The 10,000-nt window shown below is 33.5% G+C and overlaps 1 protein-coding gene across 28 annotated transcripts in view; it reads left to right on the plus strand.

Moving 5' to 3' along the window:
* Positions 1-2,019, plus strand: part of LOC113820726 (very low-density lipoprotein receptor) — a 779,919-nt gene extending 777,900 nt beyond the window's left edge. For all 28 annotated transcript variants that reach the window (XM_070120753.1, XM_070120740.1, XM_070120733.1 and 25 more), the window contains one exon: positions 1-2,019. This exon is cut by the window's left edge and continues 1,421 nt beyond it. The gene's annotated coding sequence lies outside the window, so the exon portion shown is untranslated.
* Positions 2,020-10,000: the final 7,981 nt, after the last annotated feature.

The raw sequence follows: 10,000 nt of genomic DNA on the forward strand, positions 1-10,000 counted from the left end.
GAGGAAAGCCAGAGTTCCTGCTGTGCTTGTAAGTACAAAGGCATTATGATTTTCACGTCAGTAAGTTTAACGAACATTTACATAATTTGGTCTGTTTTTGGAAATGTTCGTGTGAGAATTATCGAGTGTACTATTATTAGTCTCTTGTTCGTAGATGAAAACGGAAAACAAAAAGAACACTAGTTAAGGCTGATTATTAAACAGTAAAATTATGCTCACGGATGAAGTCCAAATACTTAGCATGTGTTATTATTGTCTAGAAATTCTTTTCAAAGCTATAATTATCAATTGCTAGAAATAGCAAGAGACTTATTTGGCTCTAGTAACATGGAACATAAAGGTGAGAAGTTTTCAAAAGCAAAATTGAGATTCACAGTTCAAGAGAAAAGAAAAGAAAAAATTGTACAAATAACTTTTTGTTGTTTTTTTCCTGTCTCCATTCATCATAATTTCATTGGGAGATGATCAGCCTTTTTAAGTTCTTTCTTTTTGAAAAAAAAAAGGTTGGTGTAAAAGAAATGATCTTGGCTTAGCTCAGCTAGCAACTACAACCAGTCATACTTTATTGAGGTAAAGTGTGTATGTGTAAGATATATATATATATTTTGAAGAGCCATTCTTTAGGAGGATATCAAGGTGATATCCATTTGCATCAACTGTTTTGACATAAAAGTGAGCAATTGGAGTACATGTTAGAAAAAAAAAGGTAGTTCCATTTTTCTTTTTCCATCAACCTGTTACTTGTTCTTAGATTTAGGACCCTAGGCAGTATCATTCTCAGTGCCAACATATTTGCTACAATATTTTGTGTGAATGAGAGGGAGATACCATATACTCTACCAGTGAGTGTGGAAACGCATTGTAGGGAACCCCCCTACCCTACGCTAAAAGGTGCACAGTATGATCGTTTCTTTCTTTTTTCAATTGTGATGGATATATATTTTTTCTAATTTATTTATTTAGGGTGCGCAAGGTAATAAACCTTATTGAAATTCCAAGTAAGGTTCAAAATGGCTGATTCACGAACATGGGCAAGAAATCACCCACTCTAGTCTGGTTTATGGTTAAGCATTGATTTGGCTAGTTGGTAGACCTTAGGTAATAGGGTAAAAAAAAAAGCTAAAAAAAAAAGAATAGTATGTTTCATTTTGTCGATGTGCTTTTCTACCAGTACTGTCTTTTATGTGTAATATGTAGAGAGAGAAAGATAAGAGAGTGAGAGATAGAGAAGGAGCAATGTGTATTACAGAATGATTGACTCTTCCCAGAAACATTACTCTGTGGTTATGTGTGGTTTTATACGCCCCCTGAAAGTTTTGAATTAATACGTTCTTTGTTCGTAAATAGTTCAAATTGTAACTAGCTCCATTATGAATACTTAATTAGCCATGAATATATTCCATAACACATCTTAACTGTATATTATCATTTAAATGTCTAAAAATGACAGCTGATACACTAAAGAAAGGAGGATGTGGAAAACCATCATTGACATGACTGAAAATAAGATGGGGAGTAGAAAAATCATGCTATTTGTACATTACAAACTTGTAATGAAAGGAAAGGCAGAAGGATTTTATAATTATGAAGCCACAGGATACATTATATAAGTGTGTGTCTTTGGTCTGCAGTATTTTATCTTGTAACTAAATTGTAAACCAGTGTATAATAAGTTCTGACGATATGTAATCTTGCTGTTCAAAGAGTGGGGAAAATTGTAAGGAACAGTTGGACAAAATTTCAACTTGTTTGTATTTAAATGAAATAAACCAAAGAATGTTACTTTTGAAGTAATTTTTTTCTTCTTCTTTCTTTATTATTACTTTAATCATTACAATTATTGTTTAGAATATTTTATTTCAGAAAATGTGAACTGGATTCCCACCGGGAGAAAATGTGACCCATCTTTATGTGTGTATATATATTTTTTTCTTTTTCCTTTTTTTCATGAGTTGAACGCTCTGATATTGACCTGTTAATATTTTGTTTGAAAATTAAATAAATATTTGTATACATGAATTTAATCTTTCTTCAAAACACAAATCCTTATCTCTATACATTCTGTTTGTTATCTTTTGCAGTACAGTTTACTATATTTTTATTTTACTCCTTATGTCTCCCTCTTTTTCATATGTTTCTGAAGAAAAAAATAATTTTGTAAGTTTCCATTGCAATGATTTGATTGGATAATCTCAAATGTGTTTAATGAAAGGCAAAATCTGCTTGCAGTGTGGATTTTTACATAGATATTTTCCTCCTGTTCAGTAAACTGTTCTAATATGTATTTTTGAATTGGACATGTGCTTACATAAATAGACTTATTGATGGTAATGCAACCTTTTAATGGTATATTAGGTTAAAACTGTGATATACAGTGTAGACACTTCACTTAGTTTTGTTTTTGTTTTGATTTCCCTTTTTAAATAAACTCTCTTTTATATATATATATATAAATAATTAGAGAGAGAAAAAGGAAGGCTTAGATTTGTTGAAGGAAAAGCAAGACTGTTGTCAAATAATGTCATGTGACTTTAAATTTTTTGTGTCTAATATATAAGAAGAAAAAAAAAAAACAATGATAATGTCTAAATGTTTTCTGACTGTTTTAATGGAATATGACTGTACGGTTGATCTAGTGTGCGAGTTGTATTTAAACGGTGTGAAAGAACTTAATTCTCAGCCCCTATTAAAATATTCCAAGGAGGCCGGTGTGTGTGTGATCGGGTTTTGGTTATGAGGATTTGAAGTGAAGAAAAAAAAACTTATGCTGAAAATCTCCCCATTAAAAGTTATTATTGCTTATTGTTATTGTTATGATGATTTATAGTAGTTTTGGTGGCACATTAGTGAAAACCCTAATTGACATAGAATTTGCTTTTCTTCTTGTTCTTATATTTTTAAACTAATATGTTCTATTGTTTTCCTGTCCCTTCCCCCCTCCTTAATCCCTGTAAATCCTAATTAATCAAGCCAGTTTGGAAAATTATTCACATTATGTGCACTGAAGATTAACTTTGTGTTATATATGCTTTTTTATTATTATTAATTATTGCTGTTGTTACTGTTATTGTTGTTGTTATTGATTATTATTATTATTATCATTATCATTATTATCATTATTATTATTGATATTGATATTGTCACTATTATCATTATTATTATTAATTTCAATTACTATTACTATTATTGCTATTATGTACTGCACTTGCTAAATATTTAAACAACATATAGGATACCTTTCTCTGTTTTACTTTTCTGAGGCATGTTTTACTACAACTCAAATGTGACCAAGATACAATCAACTTAAAGAATGATTTTGTTTATTACATGATTAGACTATTGGCCATCTTTATCCATAATCCAAAAATTGTAGATAATATTGTAGATGAAGAAATTTGGTTTCCAATAGGGATTTCCTCCCCCAAAAATATGCTATGTTTATTAATCTTTACATTTAGCCCCCCTGCTGCCACATGACCACTAGAAGCTTGGCTCAGGCACTGAAATCCCAATTTACATGACTGAAATTTTATCAGGAAAAAAACAGTGGCCAGAACATACCATGTCAATACCCCTATGATATTATTTTATTATTATTTCCTGCTTAATGTTGATATAACTGGAGGGGAGATCAAACAACTATTCAAAGATCAAGTAAAACCCATTTCCTTTTCTTTTCTTCCTTGTTTTCCTTAGGTAAATTCTCCTCACAAATTATATTCCCCGATTTACCTTCCCTAAATTGGCCTATACTTCACCCCTTCAAAAAATATATTGATATAGATAATTGGAACCGATACTTTCCCCAAGTGTATTAAAATATGCCTACGGTGATTGAAGATACCTGTCCAAAGATCCGTCCTCTTGACACTTCTGCCTCATAGCTGCACACTTGCCCTCGTCTCCACATAGAGTCACCTTGGAAACGCACCAAAAAAAAGAGAGAGAAAAGAAAGAAAACTAAATATCTAAATAATGAGAATCATTTGATATCATGGACCAGTGTATCACTATGCTCACTTATGGGGGTAATTTGCATGGGTTGTCTTTTTGTCTTTTTAACATGGCAAGATTTTTATGTATATATATATATATATATATATATATATATATATATATATATATATATATATATATATATATATATATATAATTTTTTTTTTACTCCTACCCACACTTATTTTTTTAACTGCACTTTTTTCCCCTTCCCCAAATAATAGTATTTTCTTCTTTTGAACCCCTTTAATCCTTCAAATAAAAAAAGCTTGTGTAAAGGTGACAATAAAACTGAAACCTGAAAGCAGTAGCGGAAGCATGAATTCAGGTGTGAACAAGTGACCACACGCAAGACCTGTTGCTAGTGCCAATAAGCAGTGAAAATTTGTTAACTGATTCAGCCTTGTATGTTGCTCAAATTAAGTTGACTAAGATAAAATTGCTATTATTTACATCCATGTAAATTAAGCATGTATAAATAAGTATGGCATATGTAATTGGTTCATTTGATTCCTACATTACAAGGCTACGATAAAATATTTGCTCATTGAATTTAGCAAACTTTCACTCTACCTGTGGACAACACTGTCTGGAATCACATTTTTTTCAACAAATAAATCTACTACTATATTTCAATTACTGGAATTTCTGAAGGCTGAGTGTGGCAATGTATGTATGGGAATGAATGGGATTATGGAATGACCAAGTAATAATTTAGTCTATCTACTTTATCAGACATATTTCAGATTCAGTAGGCTTAAGCACAGTGTCCACTCTATGTGCTTGTATTTAGGTTATGAATATGGTATTGTACATTAGAGTATTGTAACTATCAGTTTCATAATAAAATATTTCAACAAATAGTATGTTTTTTTGTGGAATGACCTTCATTAGCAATAAGAAAAAAATGAAAGAAATGATCTTGTTTTAGATAAAAACGAGATACTGTTAGGCATTGAATAGTAAATTATTAACTATTCCACTAAATATTTTTTCATTGTAACAAAACAAAACAGTATTTACCAGTGTTTTCCTTTTGTCTTTTGATAAAATATCCATACTCAAAAGATTGTTTGGCCTTAATCTAACCACCATGATTGATTTTACATTAAAGATGATTGTCATACATTATAGTAAATAACTGACTTGTCAAAGGAAATTGACATTATCAATGTTTCAACTTAATTATTCTCATATTTTCAAACAGAAATCTATATACGGTAATAGTAAATGCTATGAGAATATTGCAACTTTCTTTGACAGTACCTCTTAATCCCTTGCTTGTTGTTGTCGTGGGGGGCTTGGGAGACAGAGTTTGAGGCCCAATATATGGGCTTGCCCCTATCTTCAACCTCAGCCTTTGCTTCAACTAATTTTGTATGGTCTTTTCTTCTTCCCCTTTCTTCCTCCTTATCTTCTTCATCCCCTGCTGTCTTATTCCTAAGGTGTGAGAGCTGTGCTGAAATGATGAAAGGCTGGCTTTGTGTCAGTCATGAATGGCCTCCAGGAGTCATGGGCTCTAGAATCAAGTCATGAATCCCTAGATTCCTTTGGTACTCAACTACCTCTTACCCCTTATGGGAACCCTGAGGAATTGACTCTTTCTTTTCCCAATTTTATTCAGGCTCACCATGACCAGCAATGAAGATTATTTATCCTTAATAGGGACATTAAAGGCTTGCTCCTTCATCAACTAGCCTATCTAAATTTGACTTTGTTGGTTTTCCGACCCCTGTCACTCCTTTGACCATGGCTCCAACCACTGATGCTAATACCCTTCCTCGATATTTACTGACAACGCTATCCATTCTGAACCAACCAACCAGGTCATTACTCAACCTTCAGAATGCATCCTTTCCTCTTTCCCACCATTCCCCACTCCATCTCCTGCTGCACAGTCTTCTTCAAAGCCTACCCCCTCTCCCCTTATCACTACTCCTCATCCTTATTGTCTTCCCGCCCACAAAACCACTCCACTCCACACTATCTCATCTTCCTCCCGCCCTCATCCTTCTACTGCCTCTACCTCTGCAAACTTTTTGAGTACTCTCTTTGGCCCAGCCAAGTGGGATCAATGTTTATGATTCCACCCCATAGCCCCCTTTTGAGAATGCCTTCTCTTTCAACAGTGTCTCTGGTCGTTCATGCCTTGTAAAAGTTACATCTGAATCCCAAGCTTGTTCACTATCTAACCTAACTTAGCTCACTGGCAAACCCATTCCTGCTGAACTTCACCCATCTCTTAATACTTGTATTGGAACTGTTTCTATTTTCCCGACTACTTGTCGTATCTATGATAAGAACTGGTCAGATTGTGAAAATGACCTACTTGCCTGCCTTGCTGATTAAGATGCAGTGGCAGTATAGTGCTACGCTATTTCTCCCAGAGGCTAGGGTAAGTCCCATACCATTATTGCCAAGATTAGCTTCCGAAGACATGACCACCACCATGAAGTTTATATTAGTGGATTGTCTTACTATGTCGGCCCTTTCCATGTCAATGTAAGAAATGTTGGCGTTTTGGTCAACCATTCAAACACTGTCTCTCCACAGCCCGTTGCCCTCTATGTGCTCAACCTGGTCATGAACGTTCAAATTGCCCTGCTCTGTTACGTACATGTGTCAATCGTGGTAACTCCCATAATGTATTTTATAGGAACTGCGTTGCCTATTAGCTCAAATGTAAGGTAGCAGTTCTCAGATTCAAACTAAGCCTCACTCTACATGAGGCCAGGCAGGAAGCACGGAGACCAGGCTTTTCTCTGTCTACCTATTCCAAAACAGTCCTTCACCCAACTCCCAATCATCTTCACAAGATATTTCCAGTATCTCTTCCCACTACCCTGAACCATCCTACCTCAACTCCCCCTACTCCCAAGACACATTCATATCCAGTCTAAATCCAGATACTCCAATCTCTACCACTTCTCCGATGCCTACACTTCCTCAGGCAACCTAAACATTCAATTCCATTTTCACCTTCCACATCCTCCTTTTCCATTGCTCCTCAAACATCTATCCCATCTTCTCCTCCCTACAAGGGATCCTTTGTTTCTCAGACCTCCCCACCCAAATCTCCTCCAGAAACTCTTGAAGACATCCAAAAATTCCTAGACATGACCCCAAAAAATGTTCCACTCTCTCATCCACCCTCCACCTCTATTCCTACTCCCTCTATATTCAAAGTATTTGCCAATATCCATCCTCCTCCCCCTCAAGTTCCCGCTACCCCTTTTCTTCCCACTCTTTCCCAACACACCCCATCCTGTCCTTCTCCATGTGCACCATTCCCTTTTTCTTCCCCATCATCCTTACCTCTTCCACTTGGATACTCTTGTGAATCCATTCTGTCACAACAGTGTCCTTCTCCAGTCCCCTTATCTCATCCCCCAGATTTTTTTCCTGCTACTTCTCCAACTCCAACAGCCATCTCTACCTGTATTACCTGTTGATTACTTCTATCCTATGCCCTTAACCCTTTCCTTTACTAATCTCCTATTTACTTCATTAGGCCACATTTAACAGTCTTTATCCTAATTGTTCACTCATTTTACCATAGTGCTGTATGACCTTAGATGTCTATCACATTTATTCATTTAAACCATTAAGCAGTCTTTGACAGTAATGAATGAGAATTTTATGCATATTCTTAGTTACACCACTTACCGTGAATGAAAAGGAATATTTTTTAATGTTTAATGCCCACCTAAATTATATAAGACTCCCTCATACATTATAAATATACAGCATTTTACAGGATTTTAATGTACCACCTCATATATACATTATATGATGTCCATTCACACCATACAAAGATAATCTCTTATGCTGTACTACACACATGAAGATGACCTTATTACAGAAAAGCTCTTTAACACTGTATGGAGATCCACTTTTCCATTATATGAAAATGTCTTTTTATACATTATGATACCCATTCACATTATGAAAATACCCTCTTATATAATGGAAGATGCCTATACACTATATGAAAATATCCATGTATACAAAAAGGGTATTTTGGGCTTAATTTTTTAAATCTGAGTTATCACAGTTATTTTCCCTATAATTAGCTATTGTGTACTTTGAACTGTTTGACTAACATATTGATAAGTTAGGTGACTACTGTTAGAGTATTTAATTTTTCCAATACATTTCCCATGGAAAGAATTATGGTTAGTTATTCTAATATTATATCATGGTATATTATAAGTATCAAAGCTGTCGATGAGCAGTGATGTGAAAGAAACATAAGTAATCATTATATGTTTATGCAAACAGCTATTTTCTCATATTTTTCCTTATTTCTATCAGCGCCCAATGAAAGGTTAATGGTTATATGGAGATGCTAACTTCATGAAAATACCATGAACACTATATAAGGTCACCCATTTACAAAGAGATTCCATGTACTGTATACTATATAAAGAAACAGATTCACACTAAATACTTTTGCATAAGAATATATGCCCTGTTACACCATAAGAAAAACCTGCTAGTACATATTTCATGAAGATGCCCATTGATGTTGTATATATATGCTGCATACAGTATACAGGGATGCTCTTTTACACATGATGCTGATTCACACAATATGATGTCTTCTGTTATGTGAAGATGCATTTTTACATACTATGATGGGCAAATGCCCTCCAGCATTAAATGAATGTGCATTTTTTCACATGAAAATTCCCAATTAGAATTTTTCCCCTGCTCTTTAACACTTTATACTACATATTCTTTACAGTGCATGAAGATGTCTATTAACACTATATGGAGATGCTTGCTTATAGCTTATAAAAAACCCATTACACTATATATTCACATCAAACAAAGACACCCTCTTACTCTATATAAAGATGTATTAATAAACTATATAAAGAGGTTATTTTGGCTACATAAAGATGCCCATTCAGGCTGCAAGTTGATATCCTATTACACTGCATAAAGATGCCCTTTTTACATGGTAGCACATAGCTCTGACTCCAGGTACACATATCCCTTACATTGGGCAATAATATGAAGGGAAAATGTTACATATACTGAAATGCTACAATGTTTTTTTCTCACCTATGTGGACAGCTATAATTTTATAGAACATTCAGTAATCAGATTTCTTGTTCTTATGCACATTATTGTAACAGCCAGTCTGATTATTTGGTCACATACCCACTCACTACAGGTCATACTTATAACCTCCTGTGGATCTCAGAGAGAACCTACTCCAGTTTCCCAAAGATACGACTAAACTGACAAAAGGTTTTGGTGATAGTTTGACTCTGTTTAATTCTTTGTATGTATTTGACTTAGATCAATTAGTAGTCCATATGTTTTCTTAATCCTTGGATTTGTTTTCTCTAATGCTATTAAATTGATATTGTTAATTTCTATTATGATAATAATGAGTAAAAAAAAAAAAAAAAAAAAAAATCTTTCAAAAGCTAAAGGTCTAAACTGAACAGACAGGAAGACTAGGAACTGAACAGACAGGAAGACTAGGAACTGACTCCCGGTTGACTATGAGGAGCCACATTATGGCTTGCCTCACTACCTTAGGTTGGACATCAAATAATCACTTACTCTCATATCATAAATGCTAAATAGCTCTTTTATATGAAAGGGCAGTGTTCAATCTTACTTGAAAACAAGTAAATAATTCATATATTTCATATATAGAGGTTAAATGATAGATGTTAAAGCGAGAAAGGAAGTGCGGGAAAGAGACGGACAATCAGAAAAAGAGGCCTACATACATATATTTATCCTAAGACAAAACACACACACACACAAGCATATATACATACATTAATATATATATATATATATATATATATATATATATATATATATATATATATATATATATATTTTTATATATATATATATATATATATACATATATATATATATATATATATTATACATGTATATATGATATATATATATATATATATATATATATATATATATATATATATATATATATATATATATATATATTATA

The sequence above is a fragment of the Penaeus vannamei genome, chromosome 4 (genome assembly GCF_042767895.1).
Source record: "Penaeus vannamei isolate JL-2024 chromosome 4, ASM4276789v1, whole genome shotgun sequence".
Classification (NCBI taxonomy): domain Eukaryota; kingdom Metazoa; phylum Arthropoda; class Malacostraca; order Decapoda; family Penaeidae; genus Penaeus; species Penaeus vannamei.